The sequence below is a fragment of the Bos taurus genome, chromosome 8 (assembly GCF_002263795.3).
Source record: "Bos taurus isolate L1 Dominette 01449 registration number 42190680 breed Hereford chromosome 8, ARS-UCD2.0, whole genome shotgun sequence".
NCBI classification, from domain to species: domain Eukaryota; kingdom Metazoa; phylum Chordata; class Mammalia; order Artiodactyla; family Bovidae; genus Bos; species Bos taurus.
This window is the reverse complement of record NC_037335.1, coordinates 76,310,976-76,333,750: the sequence shown is the minus strand read 5'-3', so window position 1 is coordinate 76,333,750 and position 22,775 is coordinate 76,310,976. Positions and strand designations below refer to the sequence as shown.

The window sequence follows — 22,775 nt, the reverse complement described above, 5'->3', positions numbered from 1 at the left end:
GAACTTGAGGCTCCAGAGATTTGCAGTAGATGGGTTTCTATGAAGTATTGGGGGGGATATTGTTTACAAATTAAACTCCTTCTGAAATGCATATTCTCTGCTATTTAGAGGAATCAATTGTAACTGTAAACTAACTCTTCATCAGACGAGCACTGCTGCTGCTGCTGCTGCTAAATTGCTTCATTCATGTCTAACTCTTTGTGACCTCATGGACTGTAGCCTTCCAGGTTCCTCTATCCATGAGATTCTCCAGGCAAGAATACTGGAGTGGGTTGCCATTTCCTTCTCCAAGGGATCATCCTGACCCAGGGATTGAACCCTCAAATAAGCGCACTTGATTGTATTTCTGTTACCTTGACAAGAGCTACGGCTCAGTTTGGCAGACAATTCTGAGAGCTCAATTTGTCCTATTAAAATTCTATAAAATTTTTTTCCTTTTATTATTTACTTTTGCACAGGGGAAGCTTGGGTTTAGTGTGATTGTTCTTCCTGTGCAGTAATCTGTGTGGCTTTCTTTTCCTACATGGATAAGGTCATAGTGCTTATACAGTTTTTGGCATGAGAATAAAATGGTTGGCAAGACAAGTTGGAGTCTGAGCAACAATAATTTCTGCCAGGGGCATGGTGAGCTCATTAGAGTTATAAATTCAAGCTTTTTTTTTCACCATAGGAGGTTTTCCTTTTTATATATGATTTAAAAAAACTTTTATTAGTGTATCAATTTCATATAAAATTTGCACATGCTTAGTGGTAAAGAGTTCAGTGATTTTTGGCTTCAGAACATTTTCATCATCCCCAAAAGTCCCTTTGTCCTCATTTGCAGTTAATCCCTTCTCCCTCCCACTTGCCAAGTCCTAGCAAAGCCTGAGCTAGGAACATACTCGCGCCAGTCCTGACCTCATCACTCCCACCACCAATGCTACTGGACAAGGGTGTTGCCATCCCTCCAAGTGGAGCGAACTCCCTTCCCCCGGAGCACAGCCTGCCCCCTGCCTACTAAGCTGGAGGGGCTCCAGGCAAGAATGCTTCAGACTCCCACTGTTCCTACTTACAGGTCAGCTCTTTTTTTAAGCACAAATGTTTCACAGATTATTGTTTAATGCTGTTGGGGGGAAAGGGTTTGTTGACCTCCTCACTCAGCCTTTAGCCAGAAGGCTCCCTTTTATATTGGTTTTTCTGGATGATATCAATGGCCAGCTGATTGGAACTTTGTAATCTATTGCTGTCTCTTTTTATGTTACCATCTTCATCTGTTTCCTTTGCTCTGCACCACCTTCAAGATGGGCTGTAGTTAGCTATTGCAACACTAGATTTATTTACATTAATGTCATTTCCTTGCTGTTGACTTTTTATATCAGCCTGGTATCTCAGTTCTGTTTTTATTGGGTTTTTTCATAATTTTGTGAAGTTACTTTCTTCTGTGTTTTTGAAAATAGATATGTTTTTAAAATTTTTACTTGATTTTGTAATATTAATAATTTTTCTCTGTATTTTTATAGCAAGAATATTCTTTGGTTTGCAAACGCCCCATGTTATATAACTTTCCAAAGTACTCAACTGAACAAAGAAGAATAGGTTCCATGACATTTGACCGCTGAGAGGACCCATATTCTCTTGTCATCTACCAATGCACCATCAGAATTCCCTTTTGGGAAATATGCTAGAGGCCAACCAGATACACACATCCCTAGCATTTAAGTTTTTAATGTCTAGAAGACATTTATCCTGTTTAATATTACTTTATTGAGGTGTGACTATTTTTGTTCCCATTACCTGGTTTTCTAACTATAGTGTACGTATTACTGAAACTTTGAATCAGCATATAGCTCATGCTTTGTTGGAAGTAGAACATCCAGTACCCCAAGTGGATGCCTTCCTCTTTCTGCCCCCACCTACTCAGGTCTTAACCCGACAGAGTATAATTTTGATGGGCGCTTGAGCTCATGCTGCTGCTAAGTAGCTTCAGTCATGTCTGACTCTGTGCGACCCCATAGACGGCAGCCTACCAGGCTCCCCCGTCCCTGGGATTCTCCAGGCAAGAACACTGGAGTGGGTTGCCATTTCCTTCTCCAATGCATGAAAGTGAAAAGTGAAAGTGGAGTCGCTCAATCGTGTCCAACTCCTAGCGACCCCATGGACTGCAGCCCACCAGGCTCCTCCGTCCATGGGATTTTTGACAAGAGTACTGGAGTGGGTGGCCACTGCCTTCTCCGCCTTGAGCTCAGGTTCAAATACCGGTTGTTGTAAGTTTCCCTAGGAATGAAACACTGAAGAATCCTCCAGGAAGAATTCTTTTAGGGAGGAAGATTCTCCTCAGGAACTAGGTCTCTAATACAATGGTTATTTTTTACATCTGCGTTGCTATCTTTCAGAGACCTTTATATATGAGCTCACCGGCCATGATTTCTCAGTATGACTCATCTACATTACGGTTAGAACTAATTCCTCACGGTGATTTAAAAACATCCTTGATATCACTGATGATTTAGTTTCTACTGCTATTTTATTTTCTTATCACATTGCTATTTTAAAGTTGAAGTGGAAACTTAGCAACCTGCTAGCATGTAATAAAAGTTTCCAAATACTGGCTAAACTAATGAAATGTTCTCTTGTCCAGGGGAGATTTTTTTCTATGACCCTTAATATTTTTAGCTTAAGTTCCTTAAAAATTTGCATTTTCTGCTCTACTTTGTATACAAAGAAGTATCTTGGAGGAGTGTGTACTAGAGCAGCAAATCTCAAATTTTAATATACAAGGCATCTAAAACTTTGTGTGCACAGATCCCCTGGGGGTGCTGTTAAAATGCAGACTCTGCAATTCTCACAAGCTCCCTGGTGATGTAGACACTGCTGTTAAGAGCAGTAAGGTGCTGGGAGGGCTGACCTGATTTGGAGCCAGCTTGGATTTGGGTTACCATTCAGGAAGATACAAACAGGGAAAATCCTGAAATATCTCCATTTCCAGACTCACTGAGGGCCCAGTGTTCTATAACCTAGTGTTCTATGACCTCTCCCCCCAAAGCAGAGACTGTCACCAAGTGATTACTCTGTCAATAATGTGTGCCATTTCACATTCAAATACTCATGGCCTTTTTTTTTTTTTTAATCTGGGAGGGGATTGTTAGAGGACGAATGTGACAGCCACAGATTAGACTTATCATTTCCATGACACCAATCATATGTTATTTATTTATTTAAAATGTCTAAGAGTTTGAGTTTGTTGTGTAGCAAGTGATGTTACAAAAATTCAGACTGTCCTTTGAGGAGCAAGAGATTACGTAGCTTCACAAAAGGATTTCTGAAAAGAATGTAATCTTCCTAGGAAAATAGCCAAGGTTGTGTCTGGAGCTATGGTTTAGAAAGTTGGCCTTGCTCTAGAAGAACTGTGTTGTGGCTGTTGTAACATTCCATAAAAGTAAATACCCTTTTGATCTGGAAGATTTGACAGTCAATAAAATAAATGCCCTTGTCAATTTGGATGATACGTTATAGAAGTCCCCTCAAAACAGATTCCATTGTAGTGTTCTGTTTGCCAAAGGTCCGTCTAGTCAAGGCTATGGTTTTTCCAGTGGTCATGTATGGATGTGAGAGTTGGACTGTGAAGAAAGCTGAGCGCCGAAGAATTGATGCTTTTGAACTGTGGTGTTGGAGAAGACTCTTGAGAGTCCCTTGGACTGCAAGGAGATCCAACCAGTCCATTCTAAAGGAGATCAGCCCTGGGTGTTCTTTGAAAGGAATGATGCTAAAGCTGAAACGCCGATACTTTGGCCATCTCATGGAAAGGGTTGACTCATTGGAAAAGACTCTGATGCTGGGAGGGACTGGGGGCAGGAGGAGAAGGGGACGACAGAGGATGAGATGGTTGGATGGCATCACCGACTCGATGGACGTGAGTTTGAGTGAACTCCGGAGTGAGTGATAGACAGGGAGGCCTAGCGTGCTGCGATTCATGGGGTCGCAAAGAGTCAGACTCAACTGAGCGACTGAACTGAACTGATGGTGTCGGACTTAAGTCAGAGTTAATTTTCAGGGTAAGACTGCTTTGATCCCCCTGCCTACTTGTCATCCACTATTTCCTAGACATCTCCTCCAGCACAATTACTTCCTTATTCTAGTATTTTCTTTAGAGAATCTTCTTCATGACTGACAGTTTCAGTGTATGGGTTATATATACATTTTTTACCAGTAGGTCCTTCTTGGTTATCTGTTTTAAATATAGCAGAGTGTGCATTTCAATCCCAAAGCCCAATTTATTGGTTATGTTGTGGCTGAGCATTACAAGGCTGAGAATTCCATACAAGTTGTATGGAAATGCCTAAATGGATTTGGCTCCTTAGCATCATGTTTTTAAGGTTCATCCACATTGTAGCATGGATCAGTATTTCATTCTTTTTTTATGGATAAGTAACTCCTTTGTTAATTGATGATACCACATTTATTTTATTTTTTAACTTTACAATATTGTATTGGTTTTGCCACATATCATAATGAATCCGCCACAGGTATACATGTGTTCCCCATCCTGAACCATCCTCCCTCCTCCCTCCCCATACCATCCCTCTGGGTCATCCCAGGGCACCAGCCCCAAGCATCCAGTATCGTGCATCGAATCTGGACTGGCGACTCATTTCATATATGATATTATACAAGTTTCAATGCCATTCTCCCAAATCATCCCACCCTCTCCCTCTCCCACAGAGTCCAAAAGACTGTTCTATACATCAGTGTCTCTTTTGCTATCTTGTATACAGGGTTATTGTTACCATCTTTCTAAATTCCATATATATGCGTTAGTATACTGTATTGGTGTTTTTCTTTCTGGCTTACTCTGTATAATAGGCTCCAGTTTCATCCACCTCATTAGAACTGATTCAAATGTATTCTTTTTAATGGCTGAGTAATACTCCATTGTGTATATGTACCACAGCTTTCTTATCCATTCATCTGCTGATGGACATCTAGGTTGCTTCCATGTCCTGGCTATCATAAACAGTGCTGCGATGAACATTGGGGTACACGTGTCTCTTTCAATTCTGGTTTCCTCAGTGTGGATGATACCACATTTTGTTTATCCATTCATCCATTCATCTGTTGATGGACATTTGTATTGTTCCCACTTTTTGTCCACTATGGACAATGTTGCTATGAGCATTTACTTATGAATTTGTGTGTGGACGTGTGTTTGTTTTCAGTTCTCTTAGCTAGGTACCTGGTCGTCAAATTGCTGTATCACATGAGAACTCTATATTTGATATTTTTGAGAAACTGCTAGAGTCTTTTCCAAAGGAGCTACATCATTTTACTGTCTCATTGCAGTTGGCCTTTCCTTTCCTTTTTCATTTAGTTATTCTTCTATAGTGGGCATATATTACTTTAATAATTAGGAAACAAGATGGACTTTTAAAAATTTGTAAACCCCAATCTGTAGGTCCCAGGCCTGTTGCAACGGGCTTTTAATCCATTTGGGTGCCAGTTTTGTCTTTAAACTGAGCAAAGACCCACTTATGCTGTATATAGAAGCTATTGTGATCAAAAGGAAACAGATTCTTTGTTGGAGGAAAGAATCTGCACCCAATCAGTTTATCCAAAATTACAGACCTGTTGCAAAGAGGTGTGAGCTAAATGTTCTTCACAGGATTCCCTGTGTGAGTTGTTAAGGTCCTATCCTAAGTGTTCTCTGTTACACCTACCTGTGAAAGTGCACTGAAACCACCTCTGCTGATCAGGAAACTCAGGATAGGGAAGGGGAGAAGAGGGATGGGAATAACTGTGAGTGGAAAAAATCCATTTCAGTACATTTGGGATAGGTTGCTTTGTCTATACAACCATCTATCTATATACGTCTGTCTGTATACCCGTGTTTATGTCTGTAACTATATCTGTTGAAGTTGGCTATCAGAATTTGACTCATTCAAAGTATGGAAGTGATTTGCTTAAATAAATACTATAACCTATATGTAAAAGTATGTTTCTGAGTAGTATGGGAGAACCTAAACCAATGTAAGCATCGATTTCTTGTCTGTCACAATCATCATGTGTGAGAAACTGGTGGAGCTCAATTTATGTAACTTTAAGGGCTCGGTAACAGTTCTGTGCTGAGCTATACTGGAGCCTGAGGGTAAAAAGAAAAATCAGTAATATTGATCCTGACTTTGTTGAAGGTTTGATGTTTTGTTCATCATGGATTTTGTTTGCATTAACTTTGATTTTTAAAAATATTGCACTATACTAACGCATATATATGGAATTTAGAAAGATGGTAACAATAACCCTGTGTATGTGACAGCAAAAGAGACACCGATGTATAGATCAGTCTTATGGACTCTGTGGGAGAGGGAGAGGGTGGGGAGATTTGGGAGAATAGCATTGAAACATGTATAATATCATGTATGAAACGAGTCGCCAGTCCAGGTTCGATGCACAGTACTGGATGCTTGGGGCTGGTGCACTGGGACGACCCAGAGAGAGGGTAGGGGAGGGAGGAGGGAGGAGGGTTCAGGATGGGGAACGCGGGTATACCTGTGGTGGATTCATTTCGATATTTGGCAAAACTAATACAATATTGTAAAGTTTAAAAATAAAATAAAATTTAAAAAAAAGAAAAAAAATATTGCACTAAATATTATGTATCTTAATAACTAAGATTTTTGGTATTCTCTTAAATTGTGTGCCCAAGGGGCACTAAGGCTTCACCTTAGTCTCAGCTCTGACACTGACTCTATTTAGAATTCTTTAGGTAAAGAAACTAGAAAACTGAGTGGCGATTTATTCATTGAGAAACCAAGACGTAGATTAGATTATTTGCTGTAGTCATACAGTGACCTAACTGGGGATCAGAAGAATTTCTCCTCACTCCTAGTCTTGTATCAAATCATAGGTGATACTCCCTTGTTATATATTTACTGAAGTCTGATCCCTTCACCTCAATTCCAATTTCACATGTTCGATTAGAAAAATGAAAAATTTCTAACTTTTTCAATATTGCCTCTCCAATTTTTTAATACTCACAAAAGCAGTACAAATTTCCCAATCACTAACAATTTAATCCTCATTCCCGACCTTTTAGAATTTTCTGTACAGGAGAAGCACTCTGTTTTAAAACCAAGAAAGAAATTAATACTACCCTGGAGTGGAATTTGGATTTTTTTTCTGCATAATTCCTTCATTCCTCTCAGAGAGATTAGGGACCAAAATCTCTGAATCTTTCTTTTTAGCCTACTTCTAAAAGCTTTTCAGTTTAAAAGTAAGATAGAAGGGCCAGAGGGTTATGGAAATTTAATGCATCGAAATGTTTGTCAAACCCATTGGAAAAACAAACAGCACATCCTGGAGCTATTATTGGCACAGCAAATAATGAGTGACATTCAGAGTTTATGCTGTTTGCTCTCTGATACTGCTGGAACGAGTGTACGTCACACACGGGAGTTACCAAGTGGTGACTCTTTCTGGGCTGACCAATAATTATTTGTTCTTCAGTTTATTATCACAATGAAATAAAATCTTTATTTTTTGTAGTTCAAATCACTGGGGAAGAAAGAAACAGACCCATGAAAAGAGGGCATCATTTTAGCCCAGCATTTTCCAAAGTTATCCCTTGAGGGTAGTTATAAAAATGGTTTCTTGAAAAAAAGAATTGGAAAACACTGCATACTAAGTGCCAGTCTTGGAAATGTACATCCTCATTAACATAGGGAGGCTCTGAGAAATCCTTCAAGGGGAAACAAAAATCTATAGCATTTTGTTTAACTCAATTTTGCCCAATTTTTGTTATAGAAACTTTTTTGTGAAACAAATGCCCCCAAACTTAAAGTCTGAAAACAATAATCATTTCCTTATTTTTCATAGTTTCTATGAGTCAGGAATTTTAGAAGGACTCAGCTGGGTGGTTGTGGCTTGGAATCTTTCATGTGGTCCAGACAGGTGGTGACTGGTGCTAGAACAGCAGGTAGGAGCAGATGGGAATCTCTCTTCATATCTCATTAGGGCTTCTCCTTGTGATCTTTCCATTTAGGCTCCATTGTACTTCCCAACAGCATGGCGTCCTCAGGGCAGTAGGATTGTTCCATGGAAACTCAGAGTTCCAAAAACGTATTTCAACTCATAAGGTGAAAGCCACCGTGATATAACCTTGACTATAACCTTAGAAATTATGCAGCATTACTTTCACTGTTTTCTGTTAATTACAGGTGAGTTACAAGACCACAAGAATAAGGGAATTCAATTCCACATCTTTCTGAGAAAGTGGCAAAGTTCCATAAGAGCCTGTAGACAGGAGATACTCTTGCTACTGTATTTGGAAAATACAGAACCCTGTTTTTCCTATGGTATCTATTCAATGTTGGTTCCATGAAACATACTTTGTGAATTTGCTTTAAGCAGTAATCACCGGAGCTGTTTCTGGTAGAAGCAGAAGTAGAAAGACAGATTGACTGGTCAGAAACATCTGTCTTCACAAGTTCTGGAGATACCCAGATATACAAGTCACAAAAGAATTACTTGGCATGACTGTACTAAAAGATACCATTATTTAAAATCCTGTATGGATGTACCCACTTAGGTATTTAGATTTCATGACTCAGAAAAAGTTAATACTCTAGCCTTCTTCATTGAGGCCAGTGACTGAATCAGGTTGTATGCAATCTCTTTGCACTTAGATTTTAGACTGCAGTAGGTTCACAAGTGATCTACTATAATCCATAATGGCCCTGGAAAATATTCTGCAAGTAAAGTGGGTCTTTAACAAATTGAATGTCTTTGAGAAAAATACCAATAAGCCACTGGTGTTTTAGAGAGACATACCAATAAGCTACTGGTGTTTCTTGAACCTCCTAACCCTTAAATTCTTGTCCTAGGATCTACTTATGGGGCAACCCAAACTATGACATACCATTGTTAGGAGTGGAAAAGTATTGATACTTAAATATTTGAAATATTGTATATGGAATTGCATCAATACCAATAGCACAGAGAAAATCAGTTGAATTTTGCAAACAGAGTGGGGAGAAAGATTATGAAATGCATTGTTAGAGAAATGGAAGGACCTTGTTGGATTTAAAAGCAGTAATTTACTCAAGAGAGCTAGCTTGAGAACAGTATCCCCCAGCTGGAGGTGACTCCCAAAACATCAGGTACTAGATTTTCAACATTTGAAAGTTGGGGCCTTAGATAAAATCTTAGTCATCACACTAAAACCATCTCCTCAGAAATGGAGGGCTTGGTGATATGTCTCTCAAAACTTGGCTACCCTGCTTCATAAATATTTTTTCCCATCTCAGATGTTCTTCATCAGTTAGTTCAGTCACTCAGTAGTATCCGACTCTTTGTGATCCCATGAATCACAGCATGCCAGGCCTCCCTGTCCATCACCATCTCCCGGAGTTCACTCAAACCCATGTCCATCAAGTTGGTGATGCCATCCAGCCATCTCATCCTCTGTCATCCCCTTCTCCTCCTGCCCCCAATCTCTCCCAGCATCACAGTCTTTTCCAATGAGTCAACCCTTTGCATGAGGTGGCCAAAGTACTGGAGTTTCAGCTTCAGCATCAGTCCCACCAATGAACATCCAGGACTGATCTTCTTTAGGATGGACTGGTTGGATCTCCTTGCAGTCCAAGGGACTCTCAAGAGCCTTCTCCAACACCACAGTTCAAAAGCATCAATTCTTCAGTGCTCAGCTTTCTTCACAGTCCAACTCTTACAGCCATACATGACCATTGGAAAAACCATATCCTTGACTAGATGGACCTTTGTAGGTAAAGTAAAGTCTCTGCTTTTCAATATGCTACCTATGTTGGTCATAACTTTCCTTCCAAGGAGTAAGCGTCTTTTAATTTCATGGCTGCAGTCATCATCTGCAGTGATTTTGGAGCCCCAAAAAATAAAGTCTGACACTGTTTCCACTGTTTCCCCATCTATTTCCCATGAAGTGATGGGACCAGATGCCATGATCTTAGTTTTCTGAATGTTAAGCTTTAAGCCAACTTTTCACTCTTCTCTTTCACTTTCATCAAGAGGCTTTTTAGTTCCTCTTCACTTTCTGCCATAAGGGTGGTGTCATCTGCATATCTGAGGTTATTGATACTTCTCTCAGCAATCTTGATTCCAGCTTGTGCTTCTTCCATCCCAGCATTTCATACAAGCTTGTTTTCAGGCTAATCCTAGTCTAAGGAAGAGCCACACATTCTAAAAATAATGAACAGGCTTCCACTTAATATCTCACTCATGTGAATTATAGGCTTAAACGAGAAAAGGGCACTCTTTTAGGAATAAATACTCCAGAATGATAACAATGTTTGACCGTAAAGCAAGAGCTGTTAAATCTTAATTGACTTTAAGTCAAAGTACTTAAAATTCATTCCCACACTTAGTGATGAATTTTTACTAATTTTATCCAGAGTCCTCTGGGCCCAAAGGTACTATTTGAAAGTCATCTGACAAGAGTTAAGAGTATATCAGATCAGATCAGTCGCTCAGTCGTGTCCAACTCTTTGTGACCCCATGAATCGCAGCACGCCACGCCTCCCTATCCATCACCAACTCCTGGAGTTCACTCAGACTCATGTCCATCGAGTCAGGGATGCCATCCAGCCATCTCATCCTCTGTCGTCCCCTTCTCCTCCTGCCCCCAATCCCTCCCAGCATCAGAGTCTTTTCCAATGAGTCAACTCTTCGCATGAGGTGGCCAAAGTACTGGAGTTTCAGCTTTAGCATCATTCCCTCCAAAGAAATCCCAGGGCTGATCTCCTTCAGAATGGACTGGTTGGATCTCCTTGCAGTCCAAGGGACTCTCAAGAGTCTTCTCCAACACCACAGTTCAAAAGCATCAATTCTTTGGCGCTCAGCCTTCTTCACAGTCAAACTCTCACATCCATACATGACCACAGGAAAAACTATAGCCTTGACTAGACAGACCTTTGTTGGCAAAGTAATGTCTCTGCTTTTGAATATGCTATCTAGGTTGGTCATAACTTTCCTTCCAAGGAGTAACGTCTTTTAATTTCATGGCTGCAGTCACCATCTGCAGTGATTTTGGAGCCCCCAAAAATAAAGTCTGACACTGTTTCCACTGTTTCCCCATCTATTTCCCATAAAGTGATGGGACCAGATGCCATGATCTTAGTTTTCTGAATGTTGAGCTTTAAGCCAACTTTTTCACTCTCCACTTTCACTTTCATCAAGAGGCTTTTTAGTTCCTCTTCACTTTCTGCCATAAGGGTGGTGTCATCTGCGTATCTGAGGTTATTGATATTTCTCCCAGGAATCTTGATTCCAGCTTGTGTTTCTTCCAGTCCAGCGTTTCTCATGATGTACTCTGCATATAAGTTAAATAAACAGGGTGACAATATACAGCCTTGACATATTCCTTTTCCTATTTGGAACCAGTCTGTTGTTCCATGTCCAGTTCTAACTGTTGCTTTCTGACCTGCATACAGATTTCTCAAGAGGCAGATCAGGTGTTCTGGTATTCCCATCTCTTGAAGAATTTTCCACAGTTTATTGTGATCCACACAGTCAAAGGCTTTGGCATAGTCAATAAAGCAGAAATAAATGCTTTTCTGGAACTCTCTTGCTTTTTCCATGATCCAGCGGACGTTGGCAATTTGATCTCTGGTTCCTCTGCCTTTTCTAAAACCAGCTTGAACATCAGGAAGTTCACAGTTCACATATTGCTGAAGCCTGGCTTGGAGAATTTTGAGCATTACTTTACTAGCGTGTGAGATGAGTACAATTGTGCAGGAGTTTGAGCATTCTTTAGCATTGCCTTTCTTTGGGATTGGAATGAAAACGGACCTTTTCCAGTCCTGTGGCCACTGCTGAGTTTTCCAAATTTGCTGGCATATTGAGTGCAGCACTTTCACAGCATCATCTTTCAGGATTTAGAATAGCTCAACTGGAATTCCATCACCTCCACTAGCTTTGTATGACATACACAATAACTTGATTTTTTTCTTTGTTTTTATTTAAAAGTAACTGATCTATGTAGGGATAAAACCATTGATTTTGCTGAAATTGTGATTAACAAATTACTAGGTATGAGTTTGAGAAGAAAATAATATGGAATAAAAACTATTATATTGAACCTGTCATTATTTTTAAAGAGTCTCAGAATTGCTAAGATGTTCCATAATGAAAATATTTTGTCTTTATATAAATAACCACTTCAGTATTCTTGCCTTGAGAACCCCATGAACAATATGAAAAGGCAAAAAGATAGGACACTGGAAGATGAACTCCCCAGGTTGGTAGGTGCCCAATATGCTACTGGAGATCAGTGGAGAAATAAGTCCAGAAAGAAGGAAGGGATGGAGCCAAAGCAAAAACAACACCCAGTTGTGGATGTGACTGGTGATAGAAACAAAGTTACAGGCTGTAAAGAGCAATATTGCATAGGAACCTGGAATGTTAGGTCCATGAATCAAGGCAAATTGGAAGTAGTCAAACAGGAGATGGCAAGAGTGAATGTCGACATTCTAGGAATCAGCAAACTAAAATGGACTGGAATGGGTGAATTTAACTCAGATGACCATTATATCTACTACTTAGAAATGGAGTAGCCCTCATAGTAAGCAAAAGAGTCCAAAATGCAGTACTTGGATGCAATCTCAAAAACAGAATGATGTCTTTTCATTTCCAAGGCAAACCATTCAATATCACAGTAACTCAAGTCTATGTCCCAACCAGTAATGCTGAAGAAGCTGAAGTTGAACGGTTCTATGAAGACCTACAAGACCTTCTAGAAGTAACACCCAAAAAAGATACCCTTTTCATTATAGGGGACTGGATGGAAAAGTAGGAAGTCAAGAGATACCTGGAGTAACAGCAAATTTGGCCTTGGAGTACAGAATGAAGCAGGTCTAAGGCTAACAGAGCTTTGCCAAGAGAATGCACTGCTCATAGCAAACACCCTCTTTCAACAACACAGAAGACTCTACACATGGACATCACCAGATAGTCAATACTGAAATCAGATTGATTATAGTCTTTGCAGCCAAAGATAGAGAAGCGCTCTACAGTCAGCAAAAACAAGACCGGAGGCTGACTGTGGTTCAGCTCATGAACTCCTTATTGCCAAATTCAGACTCATATTCAAGAAAGTAGGGAAAACCACTAGACCATTCAGGTGAGACCTAAATCAAATCCCTTATGTGTCTAACTCTTTGTGACCCCGTGGACTGTGGCACAACAGGCTTCCCTGTCCATCACCAACTCCTGGAGCTTGCTCAAACTCATGTTCTTTGAGTCAGTGATGCCATCCAACCATCTCATCCTCTCAACCATCTCATCCCCTTCTCCTACCTTCAATCTTCCCCCAGCATCAGGGTCTTTTCAAATGAGTCAGTTCTTCGCATCAGGTGGCCAAAGTATTGGAGTTTCAGCTTCAGCATCAGTCCTTCCAATGAAAATTCAGGACTGATTTCCTTTAGGGTGGGCTGGTTGGATCTCCTTGCAGTCCAAGGGACTCTCAAGAGTCTTCTCCAATACCACAGTTCAAAAGTATCAATTTTTCAGCACTCAGCTTTCTTTATGGTCCTCTCAGGCACTCTATTTTTTTGGCCCTGTTCTTTGAGTTTTGGGACAGTGAATAGGAGCAAATAGCAACTCATCTAAGAAATATTGGGATATATTATCCACCACAAGTAGGTTTGGTTCTGGCTGAAAAGAGTAAAAAAATTAGGGAAATCATCTCTAAATTTGTTTCTGTGAGTCAGTGGCTCCTGCAGACTTTAGGGTACGCATCTCAGTAGACTTGCCAGGTTTCCCACATCCTTGCTATTATTAATAGTATCCTGTTTCACGCTCCCAGACAAAGGGTCACATGTAAAAGTGGTCACACCCCCAGATCAGGACACACTGTAACTAACTCTCACCCGCGGTGCATTGGAAATGAAGTTTCTTTTTGTTCCAGTCTATCATTTCACTTTTGTCCCTGCCTTTTCTTTCTCCACTCTTCCTGCCAGCACATTTACAACACTTTTATTCACATGGCTAGAATTGTTCTACTCTGGCACTCACTCTCCCAATCTCATTATTCTCTGTGACTTTTTCTCACCCCATTCCTGCTTTTCCTTTCCCAGCTTGCTCTAACAGAAAGATAACTAAAGTCTCGACTAGGGGACTCATAACCTGGGGTCTCTGGATAGAATTGAAGGGGTTTTGAACTTCAATAGGGGAAAAAATCATTTATTTTCATTTCTACCCTACAATTCATTCATTTAGCATCTCCTTCTACTATGACTCTAGGCAACTGATCATATATTAGCAAAATGTGTGATTTGATCACCAACAGAAATCATATTTTCATTTCACATTAAAATCATTGAATAATCTCAAAATATAGTTTATGTCTGTCACTACTTCAAAACTATGTTAGTTACTGTACCAGGTGGCTAAATCATATTACATACACTATTAATAAACAGGCAAATATGTTAGATCACAAACTTCTTCACATTTTGATTACTGTATTTCAATATAATTGGTTTCCTTTGCAATCCTACATATTATAATTTATTCATTTGCAAACATTATTCAGGCACAGGCTCATATAGGCTGTCATAGGTGTGCATGGCAAAAAAAAGGGCTAAATGCTTCTGTGAACAAATAGACAGGGCTGAGAATCCATGCATGATTCTTTGGTGTCTGAGGAAAGCCCCAGTTATTATTTCAAATAAAAATATAATAGATCAAAACAAAATTAATTTGGTGATCTTTAATTAGAACACCATTGTGCATAACACTTTTGGTGCTGATGGTGAACAGGAAATGTCTGGTAGTGTTGGTTATTTGTAAAAAGCTAAGAGCTACCATCCAGGTGAGTAGGCAGCCACTGGGAATCCTCCCAGGGAAAATGTGGAGCTTTAGGTATAATGCTCCAGCTCCCAGTCTTTAGCCTATTGAATCTGGGATAGGAGTAGAAATCAAGTTGAGGCTCTCGGTCAATATTATTTCATATAATTCAGTTTTAACTCAGCCTCTCAAAACTTTTAGATTCTACTGGTAGAAAATTTCTGTTGCCTGGGATGACAAGCTTCTAGCCTAGAAAGACTGATTTCTCTGTTCCTTTTTTACATCAAACAACAGTCACTCCTGTTATGTGTGGAAAAATGAAAACAGGTGTGAACTGGTAAGACAGTAAGGACGCCATTATGGAGAATGTGTTTAAGATGGTCCAGATTCTAGGGGTTTGGTGAATCCTGTTCAGCTCAGATAAAAGTAATAGAGTGACATATCCAACTGATAATATCCTCCAGCTATTTATTTCAAATGAATAACCTTTTAATAAAAAAAGAATACTTACATCCAAGTATCTAATTTAGAATTCTTAGTTTTCACCAACTGGCTTTATGAAAGCCAACCAGTAACTCTTACCTCCAACACTAGTACAAAGCTCTGGTGTGGATTGAAGGACAGACCAGACTTAGGTTTTGTTTGCATTTTCCCATCATTTTGTAATTAAAAGTTTAAAATATGTTTAAAAATTAAAGGAATTGTATAGTTAACATCTATATTTGCCACCTTGGCTCTATAGTTGGGTGATAGCATATTTACTTTACCACAGTTCTATCAATCCATTCCTCTATCTGCGCATCAATCCATCTTCATTTTCTTTGAGTTCTTTTTCAAAGTTATGGACATCTGGTATACTTCACTCCTAAATACTTCAACATGTATATCATTACAATTCCTTTTTATTTTTGAGGTAAAATGTATATACAATTGGAGAAGGCAATGGCACCCCACTCCAGTACTCTTGCCTGGAAAATCCCACAGACAGAGGAGCCTGGTAGGCTGCAGTCCTTGGGGTCGCTAAGAGTCAGACACAACTGAGCTACTTCACTTTCACTTTTCACTTTCATGCATTGGAGAAGGAAATGGCAACCCACTCCAGTGTTCTTGCCTGGAGAATCCCAGGGACGGGGGAGCCTGGTGGGCTGCCGTCTATGGGGTCACACAGAGTCGGACATGACTGAAGCAACTTAGCAGCAGCAGTATATATAATGAAACACACATATTGTAAGTGTACCATTTATGGAGTTTTGACAAATGCAGACACCTGTGTTACCCATCCCATCCAGATGCAAACATTCCCACCATCTCAGAAAGTTGCCCCATGCCACCTTCCCATTCAGTCCCTACACCACCATCCCCCAGAGGTAATCACTCATCTGGATTTTTCCACTATAAATTGGCCTCACTTTGTTCATAAATAACATTTTTTAAGCTACAAATCAATACATATTTATTTAAGGGCATTTTAACATATTTATAGAAATACTGGAGATTATAAAAAGTATAAAACATTTTGTAGTCATTTTCATTTAAGCATTTTCTCAATTAATTAAAAACTCTTCAGGAAAATAACTTTTAATGGCTACATCATCATTGGCTGTTTGAATGAGCTCCATGATAATCCTATCATGGTAATACAGTTATCTCCCCTGTTGTCAGGAGGAAAGTGTGGCAGGTTCAGTAAGCAGGCCTGAAGGAAGATGAGTTGATTGAACAGAGACATACCGAGTAGTTTTAATTGCTCACCTCATGTTTTTCTTCCTCCTTTGCTGAGCTGTTTATATCTCAGCTGTTGGCCTCTGTGTTGATTTCTCTTACTCCCTAGTATTCTTAGTAAAAATCTTCTGATCATGCCCTATTCTGAAGGGATTCAGAAGCATTTCTAATGAAGGCTCACTTGGTTTTAATCCACCCAGGAGCTGACTGAGACAAGCAGCAGTGACCGTGGGCTTAGGGGAGACAAGGTCCTGCTCCATGCAGGGGCCCTTTTTAGCAGATTGACAGCAGTGGATCTAAGTTGGTCTGGAGACCACAGATGTGGGCATGATGGCACTCATACAAGCAGTTTCAAGGTAATGCATCAAAAGTTGCCCTGCCACTTCCCCACTAATTAATTGACAATATATTTTTAAAATAAAACTTTTCTTGTTCCTGTTATATGCAAGCCACTGTTTTACATGTTATATCTGCATTATATTAATCCCTAGAACATCTCTATGAGGTTCAGTTCAGTACAGTCGCTCGGTAATGTCCGACTCTTTGTAACCCCATGGACTGCAGCACGCCAGGCCTCCCTGTCCATCAGCAACTCCTGGAGTTTACTCAAACTCATGTCCATTGCATCAGTGATGCCATGCAACCATCTCACCCTCTGTCATCCCCTTCTCCTCCCATCTTCGATCCTCCCCAGCATCAGGGTCTTTTTCAATGAGTCGGTTCTTTGCATCAAGTGGCCAAAGTATTGGAGTTTCAGCTTCAGCATCAGTCCTTCCAATGAACACCCAGGACTGATCTCCTTTAGAATGGACTGGTTGGATCTCCTTGCAGTCCAAGGGACTCTCAAGAGTCTTCTCCAATACCACAGTTCAAAAGCATCAACTCTTTGGCGCTCAGCTTTCTTTATAGTCCAAGGAAATACGATAGCTTTGACTAGACAGACCTTTGTTGGTAAAGTAATGTCTCTGCTTTTTAATATGCTGTTTAGATTGGTCATAACTTTTCTTCCAAGGAGCAAGCGTCTTTTAATTTCATGTCTACAGTCATAATCTGCAGTGATTTAGGAGCCCCAGAAAATAAAGTTTCTCACTGCTTCCATTGTTTCCCCATCTATTTGCCATGAAGTGATAGGTATTATTATTTTCCTCATTTTGCTGAGGAGGAAAGCCTAGACTTAGTGAGGTTAAGTAACTTGCCTAACTTCACACGTGTAATAAGTAGTAGTTTGAACTGGAACCTAAACAAGGGGATTCAGATTCTGACTACCCTCTGCCTCATATCTATTCCTTACAGAAATAAAACATGAGGATGTTTCCTTCAGGATTTAATGTTTGGCTCTAAGCATGCCATCCATGATTTTTGTAGACTTGGCCTGGGTAGGCTCAGTTCACAACCAGGAGCACCAGGTTTCCAGATGGACCAGCGTCCAGAGCAGGGATCGAACGCTTTGTCTCTCAAGTGCCAGGTAGTTTGTATTTCAGGCCTTGCAGGCCATACAATCTGTCATAACTACTTAACTCTGCCTTTGTAGCTTCCCTAGATGGTACGTAAATAAACTAACATAGTCCTGTTTCAGTAACACTTTGTTTACACAATCAGATGGCGAATGCATTTGGCTGATGGGCCATAATTTGCTAACTCCTAGTCTTGAGAAGTGCTTAAAATACTATGGATAACAACTTCTTTGAGACTCAGATGAAAGTAATGGATTCCTTACCCATAAATGAGCCACATAAGCACATGCATAAAAGCTTTTGCATATTTTAATATATAGGTCAATATTTACAAGTGTGTGTGTGAAAGTTGCTCAGTCATGTCCAACTGTTTAATATACATATGTATATATTTAAATGGTATGATGTTTTTACCTATACTGATATGTTGCCTTGAAAATTTTTTCTTTTTCTGATTTGCAGAAAAATCAGAATACAAAATAATCTTTGCAAGTACTTTACCTTATAAATATTTTTCATGAGAAAATTAATTATATCCCCAACAAACTGAAGTAATTCCAATTTGTATATTGTATATTCAAAGCATAAAGCAAAGATTAAAGAGAAGGAAAGAGAAAACCAGGCATTTGTAAACAGTCACCCGACATCAAAATTGATCTTCACTAATCTTTTAGAGTAGAATTGTGGCCAAAGTAGTTTTAGTTTTCCACCTGCCTCTCTAACCACCTAATGCCCAGCTCTGATGAAGTTAATGGTAGCTCTCTGGCAGTAGGCAAGGACTCCTTCAGATATTTTAATAGAATCTGTGTAGTCAATATATATCAGATGCCAAAGGCAATCAGTGATTATGGCTTTCCGTCCAGAGTCACAAAATCAGATGTGTTGTCAAGCATCACAAATATACTTTCTGCACCGTATAAGAACTGTTTGGGAAACACATGTAGTGTCATGTTAAACACATCATTGTCTTTGCTGTGCTTAGTCACTCAATCATTTCTTTGCAACCCCGTGAACTGCAGCCCACTAGACTCTTCTGTCCGTGGGGACGCTCCAGGCAAGAATACTGCAGTGGATTGCCATGCCTTCCTCTAGGGGATCTTCCCAACCCAGGGATTGAACCCAGGTCTCCTGCATTGCAGGTGGATTCTTTACCATCTGAGCCACCAGGGAAGCCCAAGAATACTGAAGTGGGTAGCCTATCCCTTCTCCAGGGGAACTTTCTGACCCAGGACCAAACTGGGGGGTCTCCTGCATTGTAGGTGGATTCTTTACCAGCTGAGCTACCAGGGACACCCATGTCCCATTATATTTAGTGGTAAATCTTAAAAGAAATGCTATGTAAGACTCACTATATTTCATTTCTTTGTCAATTTCTAACTGAAGCTTGGTGTTGAGCAAAGAAAATAAGTGTAATGATCATGATGTCACTGTATGTTTTCCTTAATTTATCTCCATAGGAAACTATTCTTGGCTGAATAACATGGTGGTGACGATGGAAACTATACTTTAAGTGGCCACACCCAGGAGCATTCCATATCCCTTACACAACCATGTTCTTTGGTCACAATAAAGAAAATAATTTGAAATGAAAATATGTTTCCCCCAAAGATGAAATCAAGGCAACAGAAAAGAAGTTCAAGAAATAAAGATATATATTTGTGTCTGACTCATTGAGCCCTCCAAAGCTATCAAAAGAAAATTAGAGTGCATGGTTTATCAAAACAAAATCTTCTTTAGATATTTTTTGCAGCTATTTGAATAACTAGTGAACTGCAAGCTTTTGGTATGAAATCCTTCTTTTTAAATAGAGATATTATTGACATGTCATTTCTTTTTCAGCCTGCAAGGACTCTGTTAATGGATCCCAGATCACAGACAAAGCCATTGCAGCTTTAGTTAAAAAGCATGGAAACAGGTAAAATAATGATAAATATTTCATTTACATGTAGCTTCCATTTATGTATGTTTGTATTTCTTTATCTGATGTTCTTATCAAGCACTCATTGAGGTAGGCATTACCTACAGTTGTCTGTCAAGTAATCTGAGACTCAGAGACAGTTCAGTTCAGTTCAGTTTAGTCGCTCAGTCGTGTCTGACTCTTTGCAACCCCATGAATCGCAGCATGTCAGGCCTCCCTGTCCATCACCAACTCCCGAAGTTCACTCAAACTCATGTCCATCGAGTCGGTGATGCCATCCAGCCATCTCATCCTCTGTCGTCCCCTTCTCCTCCTGCCCCCAATCCCTCCAAGCATCAGGGTCTTTTCCAATGAGTCAACTCTTCGCATGAGGTGGCCAAAGTATTGGAGTTTCAGCTTTCCTTCCAAAGAAATCCCAGGGCTGATCTCCTTCAGAATGGACTGGTTGGATCTCCTTGCAGTCCAAGAGACTCTCAAGAGTCTTCTCCAACACCACAGTTCAAAAGCATCAATTCTTCGGCGCTCAGCTTTCTTCACAGTCCAACTCTCACATCCATACATGACCACTGGAAAACCATAGCCTTGACTAGACAGATCTTTGTTGGCAAAGTAACATCTCTGCTTTTGAATATGCTGTCTAGGTTGGTCATAACTTTTCTTCCAAGGAGCAAGTATCTTTTAATTTCATGGCTGCAGTCACCATCTGCAGTGATTTTGGAGCCCCAAAAAATAAAGTCTGACAGTTTCCACTGTTTCCCCATCTATTTCCCATGAAGTGATGGGACCAGATGCCATGATCCCAACCCAGGGAATGAACCCAGCTCTCCTGCATTGCAGGCAGATTACTTACTGTCTGAGCCACCAGGGAAGTCCATTACCTAGCCCATGAACCCTAGTTACCTTATTTATAAAATATGGGTAATAATAATCATCAAGGAGAGCTGTTGTGAAAATTAAAAAATAGTATACATAAAACCCTTAGTGACTAGTACTTAGTGTTTGCTCAATAAATGCTACTTTATTTTATTCCAGGCTCCATTGATTATCCCCCACTCTGAATGCCTACAGCACACATTCCCAACTGTTTCTATAATTATAACCTTGTCTTCTTAACCAACTTTTAACACAAGAATACTTTAAACCCCTACAGGAATGCAGGCACAATGCAAGACATAACTTGGGGAAACACCTCGAATGGCTTGTAAATTGTGTAGTAGCTTACTTGGTAGAAAAACACACCAAGGAGTGTGGCCCCTGTGATGTAAAAAAAAAAAAAAAAAAAGCCTGGAACTGTCCAATAAAACCTCATCAAATTGAAATCTGACTGGCAAAGTATTTAAGTAAATTAAGAAGGCCAACATTTCTTATGTAAGTTGGCAGCAGCTTGTGGTTTCTCTGAATTATCTCAAGTCTTTTGAATACTAGTCCTTGAACAATTTTGCCATAGTCAAATGGAAAGATAAAACTAGAAATGCAGTGTTGGCACTGAAATCCAAAATGGTCCCTTTTGCCATAGTTTCATATCTCATGGTCACTCACTTTGGAATATTAATACAATGCTTTGGTTCAGAAGGTTCCAGTGTACTTTTTCTTGTTTCTGTGTTAAAACTATTTTGACTGTATTTGCTTTGAATTATTTCTAATGCATCAGTTTTTAAAAAAATAATTGTATAGAACCTTTGTCTTTAGCATTTTAGCAAATATTTTCCTACATTATTGAAAGCTTGCTATTAGCATCATTTTAACCTTTTCAAAATGTATTAGCCATCTCTTAAGTTTTGAACAGTTAGGATGTTCCTAATGTTTTGAAGTAAAAGCTACACCAATGATCCTTTTTCATGGAGAGTCCCATCTCCCCCTTAATGACTATTAAGGCTAGATTCTTCAAAGTGGAATTTCTGGATTTAACTTTTCTTAATTTACATTTTCAAATGGTCTCAAGGACTGGATTAACATATACTCCATCAACAGTGGAAAAGAATGCCTGTTCATCATACACTTGCCAGTCACTGTTCTTTGGCAGTGGGGGTGGAAAATTGAGGAGTAGGAACAAAGTGAACTTCACTGATTTGATGAATAAAAAAGTTTTTTCTCTTGTAAGATTACTTTCTTATTCTTGTCTTTGATTACTTAGTTTTATCTTTATCTATTTGTTTGCTATTTGCATTTTGTCAATTATTAATTTTCTGTTCAAGTCCTATTGAAGGCATAGTGGGTTTTGTAACAAAGAAATTTCATTAATTTTAAGACAGCACAGTACTTTTCTATCTAGATGTCAGAATCTTCTATGTATGTTTTATTTTACTTCTTATATATTTGCTGAAACAATTTTTTTTTTACTTTAAAACATACAAAGTTAAAGGAGCACATAAAAACTGCCATTAATTTGTTAAAATGGCAACCCACTCCAGTACTCTTGCCTAGAAAATTCCATGGACGGAAGAGCCTGGTAGGCTACAGTTCACTGGGTCGCAAAGAGTCAGACACAACTGAGTGACTTGACTTTAATTGGAGGATAATTGCTTTACAATGTTGTGTTGGTTTCTGCCATACAACGATGTGAATCAACCATAAGTATACATACATCCCTCCTTCTTGAACCTCCCTCCCGTCCATCCCCCATCCCACTCCTCTAGGTCATCACAGAGCACCAGGCTGACCTCCCTACGGTATACAGCAACTTCTTACTAGCCATCTGTTTTACACACGGTAATGTGTATGTTTCAATGCTACTCTCTTGATTTGTCCCACCCTTTCCTTCCCTCGCTGAGTCCAAAAGTCTGTTCTCTATATCTGTGTCTCTATTCCTACCCTGCAAATAGGTTCCTCAGTACCACTTCTCTAGATCCCGTACATATGAGTTAACATATGATATTTGCTTTTCTCTTTCTGACATA

At 39.6% G+C, this 22,775-nt stretch overlaps 1 long non-coding RNA gene across 1 annotated transcript in view; it reads left to right on the top strand.

Annotated features, from left to right (window-relative positions):
- Nucleotides 1–924: 924 nt before the first annotated feature.
- The window catches only part of LOC104969409 (uncharacterized), a 37,112-nt gene continuing 15,261 nt past the window's right edge, over nt 925–22,775 (top strand). Inside the window, exons 1-2 of the long non-coding RNA XR_808448.4 lie at nt 925–1,054; nt 19,800–19,875. This is a non-coding gene — a long non-coding RNA (uncharacterized lncRNA). The remainder of the gene's footprint in view (nt 1,055–19,799; nt 19,876–22,775) is intronic.